The sequence below is a fragment of the Mustelus asterias genome, chromosome 28 (genome assembly GCF_964213995.1).
Source record: "Mustelus asterias chromosome 28, sMusAst1.hap1.1, whole genome shotgun sequence".
NCBI classification, from domain to species: domain Eukaryota; kingdom Metazoa; phylum Chordata; class Chondrichthyes; order Carcharhiniformes; family Triakidae; genus Mustelus; species Mustelus asterias.
Window position 1 is genome coordinate 26,249,443 of NC_135828.1, and position 14,246 is coordinate 26,263,688.

The 14,246-nt window shown below is 45.6% G+C and overlaps 1 protein-coding gene across 3 annotated transcripts in view; it reads left to right on the forward strand.

Annotated features, from left to right (window-relative positions):
- Window positions 1–14,246, forward strand: part of LOC144480349 (paired box protein Pax-2-like) — a 407,590-nt gene that overhangs the window by 321,171 nt on the left and 72,173 nt on the right. The window lies entirely within an intron of this gene.

Below are 14,246 nucleotides of genomic sequence, written 5' to 3' on the forward strand. Positions count from 1 at the left end.
ACTGTATTATAATATATACAGATGGGCTGTCAGTGACACACAGTGTATTATAATATATACAGAGGCTGTCAGTGACACACAGTGTATTATAATATATACAGAGAGACTCTCAGTGACACACAGTGTATTATAATATATACAGAGGCTGTCAGTAACAGACAGTGTATTCTATAATATGCAGAGAATGTCAGTGACGCAAAGTGTATTATAATATATACTGAGGCTGTCACTGACACACAGTGTATTTTAATATATACAGAGAGACTGTCAGTGACACACCGTGTATTATAATATATACGCAGAGACTATCAGTGACACAGAGTGTATTATAATATATGCAGAGACTGTCAGTGACACACAGTGTATTATAATATATACAGAGACTGTCAGTGACACACAGTGTATTATAATATATACAGAGAGACTGTCAGTGACACACCGTGTATTATAATATATACGCAGAGACTATCAGTGACACAGAGTGTATTATAATATATGCAGAGACTGTCAGTGACACACAGTGTATTATAATATATACAGGGGCTGTTAGTGACACACAGAGAATTATAATATATACAGAGACTGTCAGTGACACACAGTGTATTATCATATGTACAGAGACTGTCAGTGACACACCGTGTATTATAATATATACGCAGAGACTATCAGTGACACACAGTGTATTATAATATTTACAGAGAGACTGTCAGTGACACAGTGTATTATAATATATCCCGAGAGACTGTCAGTGACACACAGTGTATTATAATATATACAGAGACTGTCAGTGACACACAGTGTTTTATAATATATCCAGAGAGACTGTCAGTGACACACAGTCTATTATAATATATACAGATACTGTCAGTGACACGCAGTGTATTTAAATATATACAGAGACTGTCAGTGACACACAGTGTCTTATAATATAAACAGAGAGTCTGTCAGTGGCACACAGTGTATTATAATATATACAGAGAGACTCTCAGTGACACACAGTGTATTATAATATATACAGAGGCTGTCAGTAACAGACAGTGTATTCTAAAATATGCAGAGAATGTCAGTGACGCAAAGTGTATTATAATATTTACAGAGATACTGTCAGTGACACACAGTGTATTATAATATATACAGGGGCTGTCAGTGACACACAGTGTATTATAATATATACAGAGACTGTCAGTGACACACAGTGTATTATAATATATACAGAGACTGTCAGTGACACATAGTGTATTATAATATATACAGAGAGACTGTCAGTGACACACCGTGTATTATAATATATACGCAGAGACTATCAGTGACACACAGTGTATTATAATATTTACAGAGAGACTGTCAGTGACACAGTGTATTATAATATATACCGAGAGACTGTCAGTGACACACAGTGTATTATAATATATACAGAGACGGTCAGTGACACACAGTGAATTATAATATATACAGAAACTTCAGAATACACAGTGTATTATCATATTTACAGAGATACAGTCAGTGACACACTGTGTATTATAATATGTACAGGGAGACTGTCAGTGACACACAGTGTATTATAATATATACAGAGTCCGTCCGTGACACACAGTGTATTATAATATATACAGAGTCTGTCAGTGACACATAGTGAATTATAATATATACAGAAACTTCAGAATACACAGTGTATTATAATATTTACAGAGATACAGTCAGTGACACACAGTGTAATATAATATATACAGAGAGACTGTCAGTTACACACAGTGTATTATAATATATACAGAGTGACTATCAGTGACACACAGTGTGTTATAATATAAACAGAGAGTCTGTCAGTGGCACACAGTGTATTATAATATATACAGAGAGACTCTCAGTGACACACAGTGTATTATAATATATACAGAGGCTGTCAGTAACAGACAGTGTATTCTAAAATATGCAGAGAATGTCAGTGACGCAAAGTGTATTATAATATTTACAGAGATACTGTCAGTGACACACAGTGTATTATAATATATACAGAGGCTGTCAGTGACACACAGTGTATTTTAATATATCCCGAGAAACTGTCAGCGACACACAGTGTATTATAATGTATGCAAAGACTGTCAGTGACACACAGTGTATTATAATATATACAGAGACTGTCAGTGACACACAGTGTATTATAATATATACAGAGACTGTCAGTGACACACAGTGTATTATAATATATACAGTGACTGTCAGTGACACACAGTGTATTATAATATATACAGAGAGACTGTCAGTGACACACCGTGTTTTATAATATATACGCAGAGACTATCAGTGACACACAGTGTATTATAATATTTGGAGAGACTGTCAGTGAAACTATTATTATCCAATACACAGCCAGAGGCTGAGAGACTGTTTTAAAATTCCAAACTTTTATCTGCTTGATATCAGTTGATTGTGTGATTTTGCCCCTATATCAGTGACTCTCACCGCTCCCACGCCTTTGCCTCCATTAACCTCCACTCATCCCAGTCTCGAATGCCCCTTTCATATTTTGTTTTGAGCTGTCCTATCACTCTTCACTTTCCCTGCAACCTCACTCTTTCTATTTAAATCAGTCCAAGTCCTCCCCCTACTCCTTTGGAGCCCGAACCCTTCTCCTCGATTGCTGCTCCTGCTGGTACTCTCTCATCCTCTGATTTTCATCTTTTACGTTTGCGATCCCCACTGCCCTCCTGCCCTGGTTGACTGTTGATCCAGTTGTCTAAAACCTCCTCCACTACGCTGCATACCCATCTACTTCTACTCTTTTAACTCCCTGCTCAAAACCACCCCGTTTGGCCCAAGCATCTTGGTTGGACCATTCACATATTTGCTTTGGTGCTTGTTAAAGTTGCTCGAGTAATGCAGTTCTTTGCTCTTGTTGTGTGATGCTCAGGAGAGCGTGTGAAATACTCATAGGAAAATCCTTTGTGGTCCGTGGCTTGCCATGTTACTGATTTAACCTCTCAATGGAGGATCGTTTGCTGTGGGAATTTATATCATGTACCCTGTCGTGTAAAGGTACCCTCAGGTTATGGCAGGGGAAGTGTTTTTCTTTTGTCTACTATTGCGTTGAGTCATGAATGGGCACCAGTGGATATGTAGGTCTGTTGGCTACACTGCGCAAGCTGTTCTGGACCTAGTTTACAAGTGGAGGAATTATCCTCCGTCAGACAGCTGACAATTTATTAGCCGAAATAAATGCCTCCTTATGTGATGGCAGCAAATGGACCTGGGGCAGTCACACACTCACCAGCAGAGAGGCTCTTTAATATTTGAATGCTGCTGGCCTATCAAAGAGCAGGTGAACGCTCAAAGCCTTTAAGCAATAGATTCGCGCAGTCTACTGTGGGCAGGTCAGGACCTCTCGGGTGTCAGGCCTGTAGCAATGTGAATCGCCTCATAATTCGATTGCTCGATCTAATATAGAGCCTGGCTTTGCTTATCAGAACGTTAATACTGACTGATGTCAAACTGTACAGAGTCAAGTGTGGTCGCAATCAATATAAACACTGCCTGAGATCATTCAGTACAGTTCATTCACATCATCATCATCATCCCACCACAGTCAGAACAAGTATTAGGATCAGCTGCTCTCACCACTTAGCACACCGCTGTGTTCAGTCTGGCTGCACTGCGATACACTTATCTGGGCTGGGCGCTCAGTGGAAAACAAATAAAGAGATCTGTTTTGACAAATGCCTTGCTATTAAGCCACTGTATGAGCACTGGAGGCGAAAAGGTGGCACAGTGGTTGGCAGTGCTGCCTCATGGCGCAAGAGACCGGGGTTCAATTCCGGCCTCGGGTGATGGAATCTGTGCCGAGTTTGCATGTTCTCCCCGTATCTGTGTGGGTTTCCTCCAGGTGCTCCAGTTTCCTCCCATAGTCCAAGAATGTGCGGGTTCGGTGGATCGGCCATGCTAAATTCCCCATTAGCATGGAGTTTGCACATTAGAAATGTAGAACATAGAAAAACTACAGCGCAAAACAGGCCCTTCGGCCCCACAAGTTGTGCCGAACATATCCCGACCTTCTAGGCCTACCTATAACCCTCCATCCTATTAAGTCCCAATTCTCCCCGTGTCTGCGTGGGTTTCCTCCGGGTGCTCCAGTTTCCTCCCATGGTCCAAAAATATGTGGGTTCGGTTGATTGGCCATGCTAAATTCCCTATTAGCATGGAGTTTGCACATTCCTCCTGTGTCTGCGTGGGTTTCTTGCGGGTGCTCCGGTTTCCTCCCACAGTCCAAAGATGTGTGGGTTAGGTGGATTGGCCATGCTAAATTGCCCCTTGGTGTCAGGGGGATTAGCAGGGTAAATACGTGGGATTACGGCGATAGGGCCTGGGTGGAACTGTTGTCAGTTGGCATTTCATTCCTTCTCTTGGTACCTTGAAAGCTAATAAAGGAAAGTTGTCCAAAGACAATAAGGAACTTTGGAGTTGAAGTGTGCCATTCAGCCCATCGAGACTGTTCCGCCATTTCAATAAGTTCATGGCTGATCTGGATAATATAAAGTTATATTATAAAGTGGAAATTCAAGGCTGTTGACTTTATCTTCAAGCATGCGTGAGAAATTATTTTACTTGCCCCTTTCATAAAGTCTTGGAATTCTTAGTGCCGAAGGAGGCCTTTCAGCCCATCGAGTCTACAATGACTGTCCTACAGTCTCATTTAGCCAGGTTTCACTGACAGTCTCTCCGACCCAGGCCTACTCCCCACCTTATCCCCATAACCCCGCACATTTTACCATAGCTAATTCACCTGACCTACACATGTTTGGACACTAAGGGGCAATTTACCAATGCCAATCCACCTAACATGCACATCTTTAGACACGACGGGGCAACTTAGCATGGCCAATCCACCTAACCTGCACATCTTTGGACGCTAAGGGGCAATTTAGCATGGCCAATCCACCTAACCTGCACATCTTTGGACGCTAAGGGGCAATTTAGCATGGCCAATCCACCTAACCTGCACATCTTTGGACACTAAGGGGCAATTTAGCACGGCCAATCCACCTAACCTGCACATCTTTGGACACTAAGGGGCAATTTAGCACGGCCAATCCACCTAACCTGCACATCTTTGGACACTAAGGGGCAATTTAGCACGGCCAATCCACCTAACCTGCACATCTTTGGACACTAAGGGGCAATTTAGCACGGCCAATCCACCTAACCTGCACATCTTTGGACACTAAGGGGCAATTTAGCATGGCCAATCCACCTAACTGACAAATCTTTGGACTGTGGGAGTAAACTGGAGCACCTGGAGTAAATCTTTGCAGGAGGGAACATGCAAACTCCACACAGTCACCCAAGGCCGGAATTGAATCCCTGTCCCTGAAGCTGTGAAGCAGCAATGCTCACCATTGTGGCACCATGCCACCTCATGCCATACTTCCTGATCTAATTGCTGGCATTGAGTCTGAAGGTTGTGGTTTTAAGTCCCATTAACTAGGCTGGCACTTCAGTGCAGTGCTGAGGGGGGTGGCGGGGGGTGGGGCGGGGAGGGGGGGTGGGAGGGGGCGGGGGGAAGGGGTGGGGGGGAGGGGGCTACTTTCAGATTACCTTAAACATCCATCTTCTCAGGTGGACTTTAAGAAATTCTATGGTTCTCTTCTGAAGAGAGACAAGGGAATTATCTGTAGTGTCCTGGCCAATAGTTATTCTTCAAATGACATTTCTAAAATAGATTATTTGATCATGTTGCTGTTTGTGGGATCTTGCTGTGCACACATTGGTTGCCATGATTCCTACGCAGTAACAGTGACTACACTACAAAACTAATTAATGGCTCTGCAATGTCCTGAAGTCATGAAGTGCGCAATATAGGTACACTTCCTTCTATTTAACACGTTAGGACTATCGGAACAGGAGCAGGCCATTCAGCCCACCGAGCCTGATCCACCATTCAATACAATCATGGCTGATTGGACATTTCAATCCCTTTTATCCACACTATCCCCACAACCCTTTACCTTATTGTGAATCAGAAATCTATCAATCTCTATCTTAAACATACTCAATGGCCGGAATTTTACCCGTCCGCCCGCCACGCGAATTAGTGTGGGCGAGGGGCAGAGCTTGGGAAGGTCTGTTGACCTTGGGTGGAATTTTATGGTTTCGGGATGAGCGAGGCTGGAAAATCCCACCCAATGACTGAGCTTCCACAGTCCTTTGGGGTAGAGAATTCCAAAGATTCACAACCTTCTGTGTAAAGAAATTTCTCCTCATCTCAGTCCCTAAGTGGCATCCCCCTTATTTTGAAATTGTGCCACCTGGTTCTGGACTCCCTAAACCAAGGGAGACATCTTACCTGCATCCCCCTGTGTATTCTTGTAGGTTCCAATGAGATCACCTCTTGTTCTTCGAAATTCTAGACAATACAGTCCCAGTTTGCCAATCTCTCTTCATAAGACCATCCCCGGAACAAGCTGGTGAACCTTTGTTACACTCCCTCTGTGGGCAATAATATCCTTTTTGAGGTAAGAGGACCAAAACATCCAAAAGTGTCTCACAAGGTGGGTTGTCTGAAATTGACCCTGAGGCAAAGGAAATATTCAGACAGGTGACCAAAAGTGACCACACATGGTTTGTGCTTGGTCTCTTTAACTAAGGAGCCCTGTACATGCATTGGAAGCAACTCAGGGAAGATTCACTAGTTTGATTCTTGTGTTGAAGATTATTTTATGAGGGGAGGTTGAGTAGGTTGGGACTGTATTCATTGGAGTTGAGAAGAATGAGAGGCGACCTTATTGAGACGTGGAATTCTGGGGAGGCTTGACAGGGCAGATGCTGAGAGGTTGTTTCCCCTCATGGGGAAACCTTGAATTGGGGTGGGGAGGGGGGGGCACAGTTTCAAAATGATGCATCTCTCCCTTAAGGCAGCGATGAGGAGGAATCTCTTCTCTCCGCGGGTTGCAATGTGTCAAATTCTCCTACCCCAGAGAGCAGTGGAGGCTGAGTCATTGAACATATGATTCATATAATCCCTACAGTGCAGAAGGAGGGCTATTCGGCCCATTAAGCCTGCACTGACGACAATCAAACCCAGGCTCTATCCCAGTAACCCCACATATTTGTCCAGCTAATTTGCACATTCACTTTTGTACTGCACTTTCTGCACTGTAGGGTTTCTATGATTCTATGATTCTAATTCCCCTGATAGTAAGGAGAAATTTAGAATGGCCAATCCACCGAACCTTTTTTTCTCTTTGGACACTAAGGGGCAATTTAGCATGGCCAATCCACCTAACCTACACATCTTTGGACACTAAGGGGCAATTTAGCATGGCCAATCCACCTAACTCTCACATCCTTGGACTGTGGGAGGAAACCGGAGCACCCGGAGGAAACCCACGCAGACACGGGGAGAACGTACAAACTCCACACAGACAGTGACCCAAGGCCGGAATTGAACCCGGGTCCCTGGCGCTGTAAGACAGCAGTCCTGCCACCATACCGCCCTCTGAATTAGATGGACATTTGTTATCTGTAAGAGAGTCGAAGGTTATGCAATGGGAGGGCAGAAAATAGGATTAAGTTATCAAACAGCTCAGCCGTGACCTTACTGGAAGATGGTGAAGGTTCGAGGGGCCACGTGGGCTAATCCCCCTTCTATTTCTTGGATTCTGATGTGGCTGTGACGCCTCCCAGTGTCAAATAGCAACATTCTCAAAGGTCTGGACAGTTGCTGGCAACTGGTGAACTGTTTCCTTTCAGGTGTGAGAGAGGTGAGGATGTTGAACGAAGATAAAGAATTTGAAAATAAAATAAGTCTTGAGCTGGACAATTAAAGGGGCAGCACGGCGGCACAGTGGTTAGCACAGCGCCAGGGATCCGGGTTCGATTCCCAACTTGGGTCACTGTCTGTGTGGAGTCTGCACATTCTCCCCGTGTCCGCGTGGGTTTCCTCCGGTGCTCCGGTTTCCTCCCACAGTCCGAAAGACGTGCTGGTTAGGTGCATTGGCCATGCTAAATTTTCCCTCAGTGTACCCGAACAGGAATGTGGCGACTAGGGGATTTTCACAGTAACTTCATTGCAGTGTTAATGTAAGCCTACTTGTGAGAATAATAAATAAAAACAAGGCTCCACAGAAATATTATTTCATTGTTAAGGCGGAGCTGAATATTTGTGACATAGACACCTGGGCAGCTTTGTGGACATTTGGATGCATCAGATAATTGTGCATCTTTCTTGGTTTGCTCAGGGCCCCTTGTGTTAATCAGTTGCAGTTGTTTCTCTCAGGTTAGCTATTAAGTCATCTTCTAATGCATTTCTGGAACAAATTCTCCACAGATCAATTCTTGTTAAGTTCAGCATTTTCACATAGATTTCTCACTTATGTGGTGGAAGCGAGGGAAAGATCAAACTCTGGCTGCTGGAGACATAGCTCCCCTTCCACTCAACAACAGTCAAGAAACGAACCGAGACTCCGTCAATATAAATAGATACCGCAGTCAGCAGAGAACGCACCTGTGATAAACAGCCAGCTACGACATACTGTGCGGCACTGAAGGGGTGACTTCTATAAACAGCCAGCCATTCTGCACGGCAGACTGAGGAGACATCTGCTGTAAACAGAGAGGCAGGTTGTGTATGAACAGGAATCACCCTAACTGATTTCTCCAAACACTACCATCCCCAAGCACAAATCTGCTGTGTTCTCGGAGGCTCATACACCAAACCTTCAGTTGTGACTATTAGCGTTCCTTTGGAATGTGAAGACTTGCCTTTATGTAGCGCCTCTCCCATTCTGAGGACATCCCCGAGTGCTCTAAATTCAATGATGTATTTTTATGATATAAACAGAAAATGCTGGAAATCCGCACCAGGTCTGGCAGCATTTGTGGAGAGAATGATAAAAGTCCGTTGACCTGAAAGGATAACTCTGTCTCCCTCCCATAAGTACGTTTTGTAACTACTGCTGTAATTAACAAACATCGCAGCCGATTTCTACACAGATCAATTGGAGACTATTCTCATTGATGGCTAAGTTGATGGGGGGGTTAGCGCGACAGCCTCACAGCACCAGAGACCCGGGTTCGATTCCCGGCTTGGGTCACTGTCTGTGCAGAGTCTGCATGTTCTCCCCGTGTCTGCATGGGTTTCCTCCGTGTGCTCAGGTTTTCTCCCACAGTCGGAAAGACGTGCTGGTTAGGGTACATTAACCATGCTAAATTCTCCCTCAGTGTAGCCGAACAGGCGCCAGAGTGTGGCGACTAGGGGATTTTCACAGTAACTTTATTGCAGTGTTAATGTAAGCCTATTTGTGACATGAATAAATGAACTTTAGTTGGTGTCACACTTTGGGATCTGGGTGTCGATGTTCATGAATCACAGAAAGTCGATATGCAGGTACAGCATGTAATAAAAAAGCAAATGGAATATTGGCATTTATTGCAAAGGGACTGGAGTATAAAAGCAGTGAACTGTTGTTGCAATTGTATAGGGTGTTGGTGAGACCACATCTGGAGGATTGTGTCCAGTTTTGGTCTCCTTATTTGAGGAAGGATGTGGTGGCATTGGAGGCAGTTCAGAGGAGGTACACCGGGTTGATTCCGGGGATGAAAGGGTTGACGTAAGAGGAGAGATTAAACAGTTTGGGTTTGTACTCGCTGGAGTTTAGACGGATGAGAGAGGATCTGATCCAGGTCTATAAAATTTTAAAAGGGATTGATAAAGTAAATGTAGACCAAATGTTCCTTCTTGTGGGGCAATCTGGAACAAGAGGTCACAGGTATAGGTTGAGAGGCAGTAGATTTAACACTGAGATGAGGAGGAACTATTTCTCGCAGAGGGTGGTGAATTTGTGGAACTCGCTGCCCCATAGCGCGGTGGAGTCTGAATCATTGAATGGTTTCAAGAATGAGATAGACATATTTCTAATTAAAATGGAGATATGGGAACAGGCAGGGAGGTGGATTTGAGACCAGGGAGAGATGAGCCGTGATCTGATTGAATGGCGGAGCAGGCTCAAAGGGCCTACTTCTGCTCCTAATTCCCATGTTGGGAGCGGAGTGTGAGAGTTCAATCCCTTCCCAAACCGGGTTTTGTGCACAGGACTGCATGGGATATGATGTAGTGGTAATGTCACTGGACTCACAATCCCGAGAGCCAGGCGGGTTGAGAGGAAGATGTGTTTTGCGGAGGCTTTATGTTGGAGTTGGTGGGAATGGCAGAGGATTGTCCTTTGAATGCGGAGACTGGAGGGATGGAAAGTTAGGAAAGGGGGGATCCTCTTCCTGGGAAGGTAGGGGGAGCGGTGAGGGTTGAGGGACAGCTGATGAGTTGGACTCGGTTTAGAGCCCTGTCAATCACAGTAGTGGGGGGAACCTCGGCTGAGGAAAAAGGCAAACATGTCAAAAGCACTGGCGGCATCATCGGAACAGATGCGGAAAAGCTGGGAGAATGGGATGGAGTCCTTACAGGAAGCAGAGTATGGGGAGCTGTAGTTGAGGGAGTTGTTGAGCTTGGGCTTGTAATGAATATTAGTTCTCCCAGGTTAAGCAGCATCTCACTCTCACCTCATAATAGTTCATAAGTTCATAAGATATAGGAGCAGAATTAGGCCAATCAGCCCATTGAGTCCATTCCGCCATTCGATCATGGCTGATATGCTCCTCATCCTCATTTTCCTGCCATCTCCCCATAACCCTTCAACCCATTACCAATTAAAAATGTCTAACTCTTCCTTAAATTTACTCTCTGTCCCAGCACCCACCGCACTTTGGGGTAGTGAATTCCACAGATTCACAACCCTTTGGGAGAAGCAGTTTCTCCTCAACTCTGCTTTAAATTTGCGACCCCTTATCCTAAGACTATGACCTCTCGTCCTAGAATGCCCCACAAGAGGAAGCATCCGCTCCACGTCTACTTTATCCATACCTTTTATCATCTTGTACACCTCAATTTGATCTCGCCTCCTTCAATTTGATTTACTGTATTCGCTGCTCCCAATGGGGTCTCCTCTACATTGGGGAGACTAAACACAGACTGGGTGACCGCTTTGCAGAACACCTACACTCAGTCTGCAAACATTCCTGTCACTTGCCATTTTAACTCGCCATCTTGCTCCCACGTCCACATGTCCGACCTTGGCATGTTGCAATGTTCCAGTAAAACCCCACGCAAACTCGGGGAGCAACATCTCATCTTCTGTTTAGGCTCGCTACAGCCCTCAGGACTCAACCTTGAGTTCAATAACTTCAGACTGTGACCTTACTCCTCCATCTTGACCCTCTTTTAAATCAAAGCAATTTCTTTGTCCCACCACAACCCCCGGCCCCCTCAGTTTTGTTTTCATTGAGCACTGGCCTTTATTCACCTATTAACACATTCTGTTATCTTACCGCTATGCCACCATCAGCACCTTTTCTCGTCCTTCACACTGCCTTGGATAGTCAGATGCTCTTTCCTAGGGTAGAAAAGTCAAGTACTAGTGGACATAGGTTTAAGGTGCGTGGGGGAAAGTTCAGAGGGGATGTGTGAGGCAAGTTTTTACACAGAGGGTGGTGAATGTCTGGAAGGCGCTGCCCGGGGAGGTGGTGGGAGCAGGTACGATTGCGGCATTTAAGGGGCAACTAGATGAATACATGAATAGGATGGGAATGGAAGGATACGGACTCTGTAAGTGCATATGGTTTTGGTTTAGGCAGGCATCATAATCGGCACAGGCTTGGAGGGCCGAAGGGCCTCTTCCTGTGCTGGAGTGTTCTTTGTTCTTTGCCATTAACACTTCCTCTATCTCGGGACCTACACATCTTTGTTGCAATCTCTCCGAGCTCCCACCTATGACCCTCTATTTTGCTCCATCCTTTCTTGTACAGTATAAAGTCCAACATGTTTCTCCTTCTCATTAGCTCCGAAGAAGAGACATATGGACTCAAAAGTGTCTCTCTCTCTCTCCACAGATGCTGCCAGACCTGCCGAGTTTATCCAGCATTTTCTGTTTTTGTCTTATATGAAACTATCATCGATTGTTGCAAGGCCCATCGAGTTCACTAATGTCCTTTAGAGAATGAAATCTGCCAGCCTTACCTGGTCTGGCCTATATGTCACTGCAGACTCTCAGCAATGACGATTGGCTCTTACATGCTCTCTGAAAATGCCTCAGCAAAGCTACTCAGCTCAGGGGCAGTTAGGAGTGGGTAACAAAGGCTGGCATTGCCAATGGGGGATGCCCACATCCCATGAAACAAGTGATGCTAATACTCCAACGCAGTACTGAGGGACTGCTGCCCAGCAAGCCCCTACAGAATGGAAGGAGGTAGTCTATTCCAGCTAGAAATATGAGGCAGATGGGGGATAAAACTCCTCCCTGCTTCACTACCAGTGGAACTTACACCTGGGAGGAAATGCAGGGCCCTTGGTTTAACTTGTTAATCAAAAGGCAGCACCTCCAACCGTTCAGCCCTCCCTCAGCACTACAGCTGGACTGTCAGCCGAGATGGTGTTTCAAGTCTGGTGCTTGGAATGCACAATCTCCTAACTCAGAAACAAGCATGCGACTCACTGGGTTACAACCGACACTTAATAGCAATGATCCTCATTCAGTCTGTGAAGGGATCGGTGAGATTTGGTGAGGCCAGGGAGGGAGAGTGTAAGCAGAAGGGGATTTATTGGGAATGAGAAGGAGATTCGAGTATTCCACCCTGTTTAACCTCAACAGGATTCTGATGTGAACTGACAAGAGAAAATAGCTGCGCCGACCGAGAGCGGCTCAACTCTCTGCTGAAGGAATCAGGGACCAAAATCTGGGAAAGCCTCAGCTTGAAGGACTTGCAGTCCTTCCAGACCTGTACAAAACTGCACTGCGACATTCATAATACTCCAGCACTGTGGATTTGACCCTCTGGCTCGAATTCAGATATCTTTCTCGCTGTTGTAACTTGCATGGCTGGAAGCTGTACCTCTGAGGGCAGGTCAGACCTCAGGAGCCTGGGTTGGAATGAAAAATTGATTCCTGTACTCTCCCCCTCCCCCCCCCCTTCACCACCTCTGCCACCCACCCTCCCCCCCGCCCCCATCCCCCAAACCACCTATCCCACATCATCCCCTCCATAAGGATTCCTGTTTCAGATTTGTATCTACTGACCCCTGCTGGACAGTACCTGTGTGTGTGTGTGTGTGTGTGTGTGTGTGTGTGAAGGGTTGAGGGGGACTGAATGGGGTAGGGTAGAGAGTTACCACGCTGACTGGTACCTAGTGTTTGAGGTACCGGAGAAGATGAGAAAATGTTGTCAGGTTCTTTCCTGTGAAAGATCTCCTGCAAATGTGTTTTAGTTGAGGAAAAAAGGCTTTGTTTGTCACTGTGGATGAGACGCTTACTCATGGGTGGCACACTGGTTAGCACTGCTGCCTCACAGGGCCAGGGACCCGGGTTCGATTCCAGCCTCACGACCTGTCTGGAGTTTGCACGTTCTCCCCGTGTCTGCGTGGGTTTCCTCCGGGTGCTGCGGTTTCCTCCAGTGCTCCAAAGATGTGTAGGTTAGGGGGACTGGCCATGTTAAAATTGCCCCTTGGAGTCCAAAGATGTGCTGGTTAGGTGGATTGACCATGCTAAATTGCCCTTAGTGTCCAAAGATGTGCAAGTTAAGTGGATTGGCTATGTTAAATTGCCCCTTAGTGTCCAAAGATGTGCAGGTTAGGTGGATTGGCCATGTTAAATTGCCCCTTAGTGTCCAAAGATGTGCAGGTTAGGTGGATTGGCCATGTTAAATTGCCCCTTGGAGTCCAAAGATGTGCAGGTTAGGTGGATTGGCTATGCTAAATTTCCCCTAAGTGTCCAAAGATGTGTAGGGTAGGGGGAATTAGTGGGGTCAATGTGTGGGTTATGCAGAAAGGGGGAGGGGGGGGTGGGCGGGGGGAGGGGGGGTAGTGGGCCTGGATAAGAGGCTCTTTAGGAGAGTTGGTGCAGACTCAATGGCCTCCTACTGCACTCCAGGAATCTATGCTCACAAACTCGGGATGTCCAAAAGAGCTTGTGCAGCCTGTGAAATACTTTTGAGCTGCATTGCTGCTGTGGTGTGGGGAACATGCAGCGAGTTCCACAGGCTGTAACATGATGAATGATTGGGTACCAAGAACAGAGGACGCTGGAAAAACCCAGCCGGTCTGCCTGCATCTACCAAGAGAGAAAGAGAGTTAACGAGTCCAGCAACTCTTTGTCAGACGGATTCCATGTCCCTCATAGTGTTTGATAAGGTCTCACACCCAGCCATCTGTC